The sequence below is a fragment of the Vicugna pacos genome, chromosome 10 (assembly GCF_048564905.1).
Source record: "Vicugna pacos chromosome 10, VicPac4, whole genome shotgun sequence".
NCBI classification, from domain to species: domain Eukaryota; kingdom Metazoa; phylum Chordata; class Mammalia; order Artiodactyla; family Camelidae; genus Vicugna; species Vicugna pacos.
The window spans coordinates 66,479,964-66,494,312 of record NC_132996.1 but is presented as its reverse complement, the minus strand read 5'-3'; positions in this window follow the sequence as shown (position 1 = coordinate 66,494,312).

Sequence of the window (14,349 nt, the reverse complement as noted above, 5' to 3'; positions counted from 1 at the left end):
CCATGACCCACGCTCTCCCCTGAATATCTTTCCCTAATTCACTCAGCACAACCTGATGTACATGGTCTGCATGGTCTGTGCCTGGAGGTGCTTAGAGGAATAAAACACTCTCAACTAAGTAACGTTTTTCCTGACTTGTCTGGAATTTAGCAATCTGGCTGAGGGCTGGGGGAGGCTGCTGATGGTCCCAGGGGTCCTAGTGTGATTTCCATCTGATCCTCCCGTCTCAGCCCCATGCCTTTACTTAGTCTCCTAAGGGGCCTCATGTCCCCAGTTCCCATTCAAAGTCTCTTATACTCATTCTTTAAAGGATGAACTTCTGATCCCTGAGGAGGAGGAAGGAGGACCTTTTTGTTTGACTGTGGGATGGGAGAAAGGATGTAGCTCTTTATCTCCGTATGTAATGTTCAACCAACAATAACAGTCGCATGGATTAGGGACTGGGTTCAAAGGCACCCAACAAATCCTGACCAAGTGGTTTAACCAGATAAGGGTTAATTTTTTTTAAAAAGTATAACAGGAAGTCTAGTAGGAGTGGTCCATACTGGCGCAGCAGCTTGGAAGTGACACCGATGCTCCATTCACCTCTTTCTCTTCTGCCGTTCTTAGCATGTGACTTTCATATTTCTGGCACCCTTCTGGGCACTTTGATCACTACTGGGCAGGAGGAGTGGGGAAGGGCAAAGGGAAAAGCTCATTCTTGTTCAGTTTGCCCCATTAATTCAAGAAAACTCTTTAGCTTTCTTGGAAGTCCCACAAATGGACACTCATTGGCCCGAGCTGGGTCCTATGGCTGCCCCTAGTGGCAAGAGAATCTGGGGGTGCGTGGGTGGGTGGAGCTTTTAGTTTTAGCAGGGCGCCCTGTAGCTCTGAATAAAACCAGGTTCTTTGGGTAGGAAAGAAGGATGACGGGATATGAGGTAGACAACCTGAAATTCCTGCCATCTCTGTCTCCCCACCTTGGATTGTTCCTGTGCTAAAAGGATAGAGTCTTTCAAGGGTTCTCCTGAGTAAATCAATTCACCCCTTAGATATATTGTAACTTCCTCTTATCTGCCGTTTGCTTTCCACTTTCCAAAGTGACTTCCTTGATCTGCCGTTGTCTTCTCTCCAATTCTCCGTCTGTGTGAATAATACACTTATTACACCCTTAACATGGTATATTATCACTTTAGTAGGATTTGGGAGGGACGACGAATTTGTGTGATTCATTCACCATTTAAAATCAGAGGTTGACGACACTCCAAGGAGGTGATTCTAAGCACAGTGGTCCTGGCTGTTCCAGGAGGAGGAGTTGTGGGAAGGTAGCCAGGGACGGAGCTAGGAGGTGGGACCAGAACAGGAGGGACTGGCGGGCAGGGGCAGGCTGGGGCCAGAGCTGAAGCAGGCGCACTGGGGGAATGCAGGAAGAGGGCAAGGGGACGGAGGGAAGAAGGAAGAGAAGAAGGGAATGACTAACACATCCTGAAGGTTCACCAGGGGCCACCAGCACACCGCTTTACAGCCTTCACCTCATTTACCCTCAGCCACCCCACGAACAACCCAAGTCCTCGCGGTCTTGGGCCATGCCAGCCAGGGTGCATCTGTCCTGTCCTCTTGTCTAGGGCTTTAGGCCCTCCCAGGGCCACCAACTAGCAGCTCCCCATTCCTCCACTCAGCCACATGGGAAAGAGGCCTCCTGGCAGTTTCCACTTGGGGCAGAGTGGGAATCTGTAAGCTCCTCAAGCCCTTCTTGGGTGTGCCAAAGTCTCTTGGGCTTGCTGCCCTCCCTGGAGCTTTTGCACAAGAAATAGAACCCCGACCTCTCTAGTCGGAGATCCCCAAACTCATTTACGAGTCCTAGCACTCCCAGCTCGAGGAGATCAATTTGTTGAGAAACAGGTCACAAGGCTATTTCTGGGATGCCCACCTAAGCATTTCCCATAATCGTTCTTAGCAGATCTTAGATCTAGCCTTCTCTTTCCTGCTGATCAGAGAATTTTTAATTCATCAGAATGGAATGTGTGTGAGTGCAAATAGATTCTGCCTGAGTGTGGATTCCTAGAAATAGTTTTTACTTATATTTGGATTGTAACTTTTAAACTCGAAAGCCAAAATTTTGAGGTCTGGAAGTCTCATTGGTAGGGGAATCATAATATAAAGAGAAATAGAGGAGGCGGGGGGCAGGGTGGGAAGCACATAATTTTATTCCATACTATACAGTTTAAAAAAAATCAAATGATATAGGAGGATTTTAAGTGAAAAGTAAATCTGTTCCTCCCACCCCCACCTCTCCCATCCCTGGCTTTACTGCCCAGAGGCTTCTCTTTTAAAACTTTTTGCTGTGTCTTCTTGGAGTTTGCTCCGTATCTCTTAGTAGTAAATGTATAAACCACAGCTCCCTAATGTGACAACATTAGTCACCACTTACTGAGTTCTTGCTTCCCTAGAGGCAGATTTAGTTCATTTATTGCCTATTCACCTTGTCTGCTTTATTGTTCCCAATGGTATTGTTTCCTATTTTTAGTTTTCAGTCAGTTACATTAGTCAATTTAAGTACTATGTTTGCTCTTTATTTCCAGTTCTATCAACTAGGAACAGCACCTCTTGCCTTATTACTTTGTAAGATTGGGGTATTGGTGCTGCATCCTTCCCTTCATTTCTTCCCTCCTTTATTTCTTACTTCCTTCAATATGTAACCACAACTACATCTTAAGTGCGTTGACTATAGGTTGAAAGTTGGAGATCAGTAACTCGTGTTTGCATTGCTGTCCTTCCACCTCCAAGTCTTGGGCTCTCCCTGTCCTAAGTGATTCAGCACCACCTTGCAGTCTAATACTGTAATTCACTTAAATATATTTTTTTGGAAAGATTTAAGATATAAATCACAAATAATAAGATCCTGTTTGTTCTATCAATGAATTACTAACCCTATGCTTTGAATTTGTCAGTATCAGTACCTTTTTGTCTGTTGTTTTCTCATCCTAGGCTCTAGGTTCTCCTGGGGCAGAGACTGCATCTGGAACCCCCCCCCCCCCAGCCTCATTGGCATAGGCTTTCTGCCAAGCAGGTGCTTAATAACGTTGGCACTGTGGCTGATATTGAGGACGAGAAGCATGGTGATAGCAGGTTCGAATCTCAGTGCTTATCTGATGGGATAAACAAAACAGTCATTTGGCTGGGAATTTATAGACTGGGCTGAAGGGACTTCTTTCAGAGCAGCAATATTTCTTACTGCCCTTACGGCAAGATGAAATCAAGCAGATGTCTTCTGCCAGACTCCAGCCTAGATGAACCGGATGCGGTTACAGCTTCCTGGCCACAAGTAGATGCTTAAGGCGCTTCCCTTAAGGACTGGCGGGTGGAGAACTGGCGATTATAATGTTGGCGCCTGGTGGGCGCCTGATACACATAAGATCACACACTGTGTAGAGTTCTGTAACTTCCTCTTCTCACTCAGTATCATGTGTTGGATCCCAGTGATTCTTTACAGTGCATGTGTAGCTATTGGTGGTTATTTAGGCGACTTACAACTCTTGGCAGTTGTAAACATAATTGTGATGATTATTATGGTACCTACATTGCTTGGAGTGAAGCTGCTTATAACCCACTCTTCTGCTGTCTGTAGGAGAATGGTCTTCCCCTTCTTGGACGGAAGACTGGCTTACCTGACTGTGAAATTGGGCACCCCTTCTGCCCCTCCTTCCCTTGGCTCCCTAAGGATCTGGCCTTCCTGCAGGCTGCTTTTTCTCATCTCTGCTCCTTCCCTCTCTGAGAGGATATTCTGGGTTCTTACAACACTCTGAATGGGTGTTATCATTCTCTTCATCCCCATTTAGGCATCTGTGCTCTGTGCCTGCTCCGGCCCTGGGGAGGAAGCTCCCTGGGGCAGGTCTGGAGATGGAGCCAGTAGATGGTAGCCATTCAGCTGTGCTTGGGAAAGTTCATTTTGGCCTAGAATTCAGCTTTATGGAGCTGATCTTTTGACAGCTTGTGGAGCTGATCTGTTTTAATTCCATGTACATTTTTCACTTGATTCAGAACTCGGAGGGAAGAGATATGATTATTCAACATTCTCACAGACAGCAGTGTGGCCTTGGAGATGGAAGACCCAGGCTCAAAACCCAATCCTTTCATTTACTTGTTTTGTGACCGTTGGCAAGCTACCCTCTCTGAACCTCAGTTTATTCATCTGGAACATGTGGATCATGATAATTAGCCATGTTTGGAGCTGTTTAAATAGGGGCTATAATGAATTTAATACATTTCTTGACACATAGTAAATGCTCAATAAATGTTATTTTTTGCTGGAAATGGACTTACCCTATGATCCAGCGATCGCACTCCTGGGCATATATCTGGGGTAAACTCTAACCGAAGAAGACACATGCATCCCAATGTTCATAGCAGCACTATTACAATCGCCAAGTCATGGAAACAACCTAAATGTCCATCAACAGGTGATTGAATAAAGAAGTTGTGGAATACTACTCAGACATAAAAAGAATAAAGTAATGCCATTTGCAGCAACATGGATGGACCTGGAGATCGTCATACTAAGTGAAGTAAGTCAGAAAGAGAAAGAAAAATACTATATGATATCATTTGTATGTAGAATCTTAAAAAAAAAAGGACGCAAATGAGCTTATTTACAAAACAGAAACAGACTCACAGATGTAGAAAACCAACTCATGGTTGCTTATGGTTGGGATTTGTAGATACCAACTACTACATATAAAATAGATAAACAACAAGGTCCTACTGTACAGCACAGGGAACTATAATCAATACCTTTTAATAGCCTATAATGAAAAAGAATTTGAAAAGAAATATATATGTATAGGTGAATCACTATGCTGTACACCAGAAATTAACACATTATAAATCAAGTATACTTCAATAAAAAATAATAAAAGTTAATTTTTGACTAACATTGACAACAGAGAGCTCTTCTCTCTCTATGAGCTTGGCAATTTAATCCACACTCATGGCTTCACTTACCATTTTTATGGCCACTAAACCCATATCTCCAGCCCAGGGCTCTCTTTATAGCTCCAAATCTGCATTTGGATGTCCACTGGACTGTCTAGGTCTTTCCAACTTAACAGACCTGGTTCCTTCTCCCAGGCATTTTGTATAGCTCTGCCCCAGGCTTGCCCTTTGTTCAGACGCACTGCACTGCCTGCTGCTCCCAGGACACACCATCCTCACCACTCTTTGGCAGCATATTTGCTGTTGTGTGTTTCCTACACCTGGAATTTCCCTCCTTGTTCCCCACTCCCAAGCTGCTCAAAGTTAAGTTCGGAAGTCACTCCTTCCAGGGTAGCCTTCCTTGAGTCCCTTTGTCGATACCCTGTGATGCACCCCATCGTGGAGCTCGTTACACAGAATTTCAGTTGTGTCCTTCTCTTTCTCTTCCCTTGCTGGCCTGTGGTGAGCTCTTTGAGGACAGAATCTCTCTCCCAACTCTATGTCTTGCATATGATGGCTCTTTGGAAATCAGTAAATGAAATGGACGAATTCACAATTCCCAAATAAGTAGTTCCCACAGTGGAGGGGCAGGGTTTTACCTCAATAAGCCAAAATGTATCAATGATCATTAAAAGTAATTTATGGAAGTGATTGTGACAACATTTAATTCATTAGTAATCCATGAAGAGGGTTGCTGTGACCAAATCACAGTAGCAGGAAATTATCACATGAACTCATGCTAGTGGGTCAATCAGGGAAAGGGAGAAAAGAATGAATAAATAGGAATTTTTAAAAATTAGCAGATATTAAGCATAGTCTGTAACTATGTCAAAGACATGGACAAAATTCCAATCAATATTTAACCTCATGGGGAAGTATATATATATTATTGCTAAAATGGTGTGTGTGTGTGTGTGTATAAATACATATGTAAATAAATAACAAAATATTTGTTATTCCTATATATATATATTATTTATTTGTATTCCTAACAGTAATATATGTTTCACCATGAGAATAATATATAATATATATACTTATACAATATATACTTCTCCATGAGAATAATTATAGTAGCCATACAATATATAATATACAATATATACATAATATATGTACATATGTATTTCTAGGAATATTTAATATATATCGTCTCTGGATGACACAACCGAACAAAGAAGAAGTGACTGATGACCACCTGACATTAGTCATCTTCTAATGTTGGACAAGTTCCTCAGCAGTAGACTCTAGATGCAGATCCCACTAAGATCCAGCATACCTGGGTTTAAGTCAGTTGTTAAAAATTAAGTTGGATGACCCTGAAGATGGCATTGAATAAACAGAGAGGTTGGCACTGGGTTCATCGGGTTTTTAGAAAACAGCCATGGAAGTGGTTCCCATCATATTCCATCAGAACGATCCCAGTGGCTACATGCTACTTGTAAGAAGGGGTGAGGCTTCAGGCAGAAGAACTTCTAATTTGCCTGCGATGATTTTCTGTAAAAGTTCCTAGCTGTCAGGAAATGGATAAATGAGCCCTGGGCTTTACAATGACTACTTCAAGGAGCACAGGAAAATGTTTAGAATTTGATGAGGTTACCATCACCCTCCCTGATAGTAAGTTCACCTAGTTCAGAGGGGTATTCACCAGGGCTGGTGCTGGACTGATTAGAAATGATACTTTTGTAGCAGCAAAGGGCCAGAGTGACTGGCAGGGCAGACAGGGGCTGCCTCGTGGTTACTTTGCTTTGAGCTTTCAGCTTTAGCAAATGATAAACAATTTAGAACAGGACTTCAGGAGCCTGGGGCGTCCAGGACTATTTGGACCTAATGGGACTCGCTGGTCCTGCCAACATAGACATGTGGCAGGTCACACGGCCTGGCTTTCAGACCTTGCTTCCTCATTGAGGGCTGGTGCCAAACAACAGTGTCCAGTACCCACGCCTCCCCTCATCCTGAGTGGGGAAGACCACAGGAGAGATGGCCTGAGGGAACTCTGCTCTGCCTTCCAGGAGAGCATTCGGGCACCTCTGGAAATGCCTCCTGTTTGCTCAGTTGGCTTCTGAGCTTTTGATCTTTATATATCTTTGTTCTTTGTGTAAGTGCAGACACACAGCTGGGTTCTGATGTCAGGAGGGCAGCTCAGGGAACAGGAAAGCTGGGGGGCTGTGCTTTGGTCATGGAGAGCAGGTGCTTAAGAAGATGCTGCTTTGACCCCTCCTCTACCTGTATGACAGCTGACCATGCCTGGTTCATTTACACATTGATCAAGTCTGAACAAGAACTGTCCTCTCCCTTGGCTTCTTGTCCACACGACCATCTTCACACATAGGTTTGTTAAAACACAGTTGAACACACCTCATCCTTGGAGAATTTTCTTAGGGATAAACTCCTTTCTCTGTTCTCTTACTGGCTCATTCCAAGGCCAGAGTCTTTGTTTACGGTGGAGTTGACAACAATGTAGAGGTTCATATTTTCAATCCATTAAGAGAAAGGTTACAGTGACAACTAGCTGCCCACAAATCACAATGGGGTTAATGTTTGATTAAACAAATTCAATGCCCTTTATTTCCTAAGAAGCTTCTGAGATGTCAGGAGCCAGGCAAGCATCACCAATGTTGAAAGTGTCTCTGCCCTTGAGCTTCAGGCTGGGAAGACGGTGAAATGAAGAGACAGGTGAAGAGAGAGAGTGCTAACTTCCCCTATTGTTACTGGAGAATATAGGTTCTTGTCTCGGGCAGGAAAGAATTCAAGTGCGAGGTATAGTAAAGTAAAACTTAGTTTATTTAGAAAGATACACACTCCATAGACAGGGTGCAGGGCTGTCTCAGAAGGCAAGAGAGAGAGTGACCCTGAGGTACGGTGTTGTTAGTTTTTATGGGTTTGGTAATTTCATATGCTAAGGGGTAGGAGGATTATTCCAACTATTTTGGGGAAGGGGCAGGGATTTCCAGGAATTGGGCCCCATCCACTTTTTGACTTTTGTGGGCAACCTAGGAACTGTCATGGCACTTGTGGGTGTGTCATGAGTCTCAAGGTCTACCAGAAGTCGAATCTTCTGCCATCTTGGTTCTAACCTGTTTGTCCTGTCCTCAAATGCTGTGTCATTCCTTCAGTGGTTGTACCCTGCCCCCTACCCTCCTGTTTCACCATGAGCTCAAGTTTTCTGTTCAAACCAAGCTTTGCTGTCTGGGTCAATTTCATTCTTAATGGAAGCGAAGGCAGCACCCAACTAAAGCAACATGCTCCTTGCCCGCCATCCCACTCTTGTGCCATCCTGCTGTTGACTGGAAGAAAAACGCACAACATAAGATTTGTGAGTTTGGGTTTTATTTGGGGACTTTACCGAAGACTGTGGTCTCTCAGCAGCCCTGAGGGAACTGCTCTGAAGAAGTCGGGAAGAAGCCAGTGTGTGTATATATATATCATATATATCATACATATATGTGTATGACTTTTGACTAGGGAGTACATACAGTCAAGCACACTTCTTGGTAAAAGGCTACTGGTAGTCATGAAGATCAAGTATCTCAGTTAATGATATTGTGTTTTGCTGTGTACAGGAAGGTGCAAGACTCTAAAATTCTTTCCAAGATTTCTCTAACTAGCTAAGGGGTCTGCTTGTTCAAAGCACAGAGATTCCTGTTACTGTCTTAAGTACCTCTGTGTCGGCAGCGGGTCATGCCTTAATCCTTGTAGAACTGGGCAGTGAGCAACACGCTGTGTTCCTCTTTGTTTACACCACTCTGTGTGAGTGTGAAGCTTCTTTTTTTTCATCACAAATTACCCACTGAAATCAAAATAACTGTCCTGGCCAGAGGTTTGCTGTCTCACTTGTATGATCAAATCACAAATAGTCTACTTATTGTTTATAACTTAGATGATTGATTTCTTGAATATGTGTAAGCACATTTGACTGTCTTTTATGGTTTGATTACCGCATTCTGTTGATTTTTATTTTGTAGTTGGATTTATTCCTTTGATAACTATGTGAATTTAAAAAGCTAAAGCTCTAATCTGTTCTTAGAAACAATGATCAGTACATACATGTAAACTAAGAAATTGTGCAGTATACTGTATATATGTATTTGCATGCAATATCATGTATATGTGCAGTCAAACTGTAATAATTCTACCTAATAAAACTGAAAAAGGAAAAAAAATCACTTGAGACCTTTAAAAAAATAGATTCCGCATGCTCCCCTTTCTGGAGAATTTGATTCACTAGATCTGAGGTAAACCCCAGATACTTGAATTATTTAAATGCCACTGGTGATTCTGTGGGACAGCAGGGCTGAGAACCACTGAGTAACCTTTATTAAAGAGGGGCATATTTATGAAGTGTGTTACCAGCGAGCACATTGGCAGGGTTTGGAGAAGTCCCAGCTGAGGGCGACAGTGATGCTCTGCAGGATGTTGGGGAGTTCTTGTAGCCAGCTCTACCTCCATCAACCGGAGTGGGAGGCATGGTGACGAAGATCATGGAGACCTGGGTTCACATCGTTTGCAGCCTCAGATCTTAGGACAATTTCTCTTTCTTTTTAAGTTAATACAGTTTTCTCATTTATAAAAAAGGTGGCTAATAAACATGCCACAGGATAGATTTTACATGGTGAATACATGTACGTGCGTGCATGTGTGTATGTGTGTATGTAAAATTTACCAGGGTCTGACACAAACTAAACTCTCCATAAATGTTGGCTGCTATTTTCTTGTCCTCTTTGTCAAACATGTCAGAGGTTGTCAACAGTTCCTAGTTCAGGGTACTGATGAAAGTTGTATAATCATCAATTTTCAGAACTGTAAAGAAACCTAGACTCACTCCCTGTCTAAAATAAACTAAGAAGCAAACCTAGCTCATGATCTCTGAACCTATAGATCCAGGGACTGAACTAGGTGGTCAGGCCTCTCTTATAGCATGCTGAGCTGTGAGGAATTCTCCACACTGACGAACAGAGATTGTGCTGGTGCAAGTATATTCCATCATGGCTAAAAGTATCTCTCAGAGAGGACTGTTTCCATGTATTTTTATTACTCCGGAAGCTCTTCTTACCTGCTCAGGGTTTTTTCAGTCATGCTTTTTCATGTCTGCCTTCCTCCTCACCTAGTTGACTCTCTGTTTCAGTTCAGTCTTCCTATCCTTGGGGAATTGGTCCATGACCCACAGTGACATGGTCAGTGAGCCTTTGTATGGCTCTGCTGATACCATGCACTTCTTTTGCAGCAATGATGAGGTTGTAGATTTATAAAAAGTGAATTCAGTTAATGGATGCGAGCCCCCTTGAACTTTAGCTCCTTATCTTCAGGGGCAACATCCATTTTTCTCTTGCTTGCTTGAAACAGTGTCTGGCCCAGAGAAGAGGAAAAGCAAGCATTCCTTGCTGGAAACGTCACCTTCCCTTGGGTTGCAAAGCCATCTGTAGCTAATGACATTGGTGGTGATAGAGTAGCCACATTTTTGGTTGCTAACTATATCCAGACACCATATAAACACAGTTTATTTTATTTCATCCTCTCTACAAATGTGTAAGCTATAAACGATTACAATTCCTACTAGACAGTTAAGACAACTGACTAGCAGAAAATAACAAACTTTCTCAAAATTACACATTTTCAAAGCTAGAAAGTCTAACTCAAGCACTGATGGTCTGTGCATTGTAAAATAACAAAGTGGTACTTCCAGGTTGGATGTCTGGTGGTGGTGACATGTCAGATGACCTAGGGGAAGATGCAGGTTAAGTTCTGTCTCAGTTGCCCCTTGAACCTCAGTTTCTGATCAAATGAATTTTTCCAGTTGTGGAGTCCTCACTGTAGTTCTTTCATTTGTCTCCTTTCAATTCTTTTCCCCTCCTTTTCTTTTCTTTTCCTGTAGAAAAGATTATATATTAACAATACCAAGCACTGGTGTGGATGTCAGAACCAGAAATTCTTGTTCGGTGGGAATACAAAATAGTGCAGCCACCTCAGAAGGCACTTTATCAGTCTCTTACAACTGAAACATACTCTCACCATGTAAGCCAGCAATTATGTTGTCTGGTATTTACCCCAAAGAGTTGACAACTTGTGTCCATATGAAAACCAGACAAGGATGTTTGTACCTGCTTTATTCATAATTGACATACTCAGAAGCAATCAAGATACTTTCAGTAGGTAAATGGATAAATAAACCACGGTATATCAGGCAATGGAAGATTATTCAGCACTAAAAAGAAGTGAGCTATCAAGCCATGAAAAGACATAGAGGAATCTAAATGCACATTATTAAGCAGAAGAAGCCAATCAGAAAAAAACTATATGCCATATGATCCCGACTATATGACATCTTGCTAAAGGTAAAACTATGGAGACAATAAAAAAAATAAAACTAAGGATCAGTGGTTTCCATAGGCTAAGGGGGAGGAAGGGATGAATAGACCCAGCACAGATGATTTTCAGGGCAATGAAACTATTACATATGGTGCCATAATGGTGGTACTTGTCTTATACATTTGTTGAACCCCATAGAATGTGCAACACAAAGGATGAACACTAATCTAAACTATGGATTTGGAGTGATAATGACATGTCAGTGTGTTATTGAGTTCAAGCTTGTATTGCTCACTGCATGATAGGCCACTAATCAAGAGATGAGCTGTTGGTGCAGAAATGGCAACTGTATTCAGAAAGCCAGCAGACCAAGAAGATGGTGGACTAGTGTCCCAAAGAACCATGTTCCCCAAGTTAGAATTTAGACTCCCTTTATACTAAAAGGAGAGGGGTTAAAGTCCTAGTTCGGGTCAGACTCCAGAGGGGATGTGTTAATTTCTTCCTTCTTGCAGCTATTCCCAGATGGGCCTGGTCAGAAGGTTTCCTGTGAGCTAAACAAAGGTATTTTAGCTTACCACTCATTACAAAGGAGGCAGGATTCCCTGGGCCATTATGGGGTGGGCCATTATGCATAATTTAAGCTTATAGGAAACATCCCTTTGGTGATTGATCTGTAGCAAAAGCAGTGGACTACAAAGGTTAAAGTGAAAAAAACCCAGATCCAATATGGAGTCAGATTTGTTCTTCCCTATTACAATTATAGGCTCATCATTGGAACAAATGAACCTTCTGGTGAGAGATATTAATAGCTGGGGAGGCAGTGCCTGTGTGGGTGCAGGGGCTATATGGGAAATTTCTTCTGAATTTCTCTGTGAACCTAAAACTGCTCCTAAAAATAAAGTATACTAAAAACAAAGAGGGACATATGTTGTTAAAATATCCTCTTCAAACAAGGGGAAAAAATCCATGGAAAAAGAAACATCAAGGAATCAGTCACTACTTATAGACTATTGATTATCAGGAAGATTAAAGACAATCTATTGAAAACACTGTTAGAACTTATGAGAACTCATGTTAGCTGAATAGAAGATCAGCATATAAATATCAAGTAAAATTGATAAACCAATTGTTGCCATTAAATAACATAAAGGAAATATGGGCCCATTGGTATAATATAACCATAGACATACTGGTACATTTTGTGTGTGTATAATTTGAATCCTCCTTATTATTTTCACTGCCAACTGTCAATACTCATAACAAAAAGGAAGGCTGAGAAGGAGCGGAAGTTGACATGAGGATGATCAGGGAATGCTTCCCTGAGAAGGAGACATTTGATTAAAGACAAAGGAAATAAGAGAAATTGAAATGAGGTTAAAACAGGACTATCCTGTCTTCAACTCCAGACAGACGGAGTCCTGCTGAGTATAAGTGGGATGGTGCTGGGAAGGAAAATGAGGAGAAAGATTTCATTGGGTCTTTTCCCTAATCCTCGTCTTGCCATCAGCTACAAACGCAGCACTCAGGATTCTCGCCTCCTCCCTGGTCTCTCTGGTTCCTGGTTCATCCCCTCTGAGTTGGTGCCAGGTGTGTTTCCCACAAGGCATTTAGCCCTCAGGTACCGGTCTCCCCACTCTCCACTCCTCAGCGCCTGAAATGCTGACACTTTGTATTAGGTCCCCAGGACCCCGGGTTGAACAAGATCACCCTTGTCCACTCACACAGAGCTATGGCCGAGTGCTGGAGACAGACACTTTACCAAATACTTCTTAACTATTTGATGCTTCATGGATTTGATTTAGGAGTGTGGTGATTTTTACCACGGGATTGGAAATTTTCCTATGATCATTCTATTCTTGATTTTCAGCTTGATTCCAAGGTGGGCAGAGAACATACTTTGTATGGTTTTGATTCTTTCGCCATCGTGACGCTTGGTTGAGTGGCTTGTTGGCATGGACATCCTGGAACGGCTGCTTCCTTTGCTCCCATCTCACCGCTCCTTCCCACACTCCTGTCTGCTGGGCACCTCGCAATTGCCGGTGCTGTCAGCACAACCCATCATTGACTTGACCTCTGCGTGAGTTTGTAGCACCAGCCCCTCCAACAGACTCTCTTCAGGGATATCATGGGGTGGTGCAGCCGGCAAACACATGACTGTGTGGAACACCTACCCTCGCTCTACTGTGTCAGCTCTAAGATGTCCCGAGGCAGATGGTCGCCAAAGTTATCCAGGTGCTGAGACTGGGGAGGGGAGGAGGCTTCCTGCGCCTGCCCTGTCTAGAGGCTGACATCAGATTCTGCACTCATAGGAAGGCACCTCCTGGGAGCTGCCATTGCTTGGCTTCCTGAGGCCTTTCTCCCTTCCCAGCCGGCGAGCAGCCTGACTAGGGAATGGAAATTCCAGCCACTACAGTCATACTTGGTCTCCTCGCTCCCCACCCATGACCTCTGTTGTGCCTAATTCCTGCACAGGGTACACCTGACGGAAGAGTCGTACCTGGTGGGAACACAATTGTCCTGAGAAAGGGTCAGAGGTCTTCCCGGTGGAGGGGATGGCCCAGGAAGGAAGGGGGACCTAAGGAGGTGTGAGCAGAAGTGGCAATAACTTTTCCCTGGTGACACGCTGGTGGGGACTGGCAAAAGGAAGGAGAGTGAAGTTTCGATTTCAAATCTTTTGATTTGCTTTATTCCGACATAGCACACATTTTCCGTGACCTTCCTGGCCTTGTTGCTCATTGTGTGAATGAGGGGATGGACCATGTCTAGACAGGACTAAGGAGAGTCACATGATTAAAGGGGCACCCCAAATCTCAGGAATTGGGGTAAATAATATTTTTGTGAACTCTTTTTAAAACTCAAAATTCATGGCTTATATCAAAGTTTAAAGTCAAGACAGCCTTCACCCCTGCTTTGCCTGAGGCACTTCTCTCACGGGCCCTATTCCCAGCCCTGCACACCTGGGTCAGGGACAGGGATCGCTGAGAGCGGTGTCCAGCCATGGCCAGCAGGGCTCAGAGTGGAGACGGAGATCTGGCAGGTCAGGGAACTTGGCCATGACCCAACCACCAGCGCCTCCCAGCTAGTTCCTGGGGA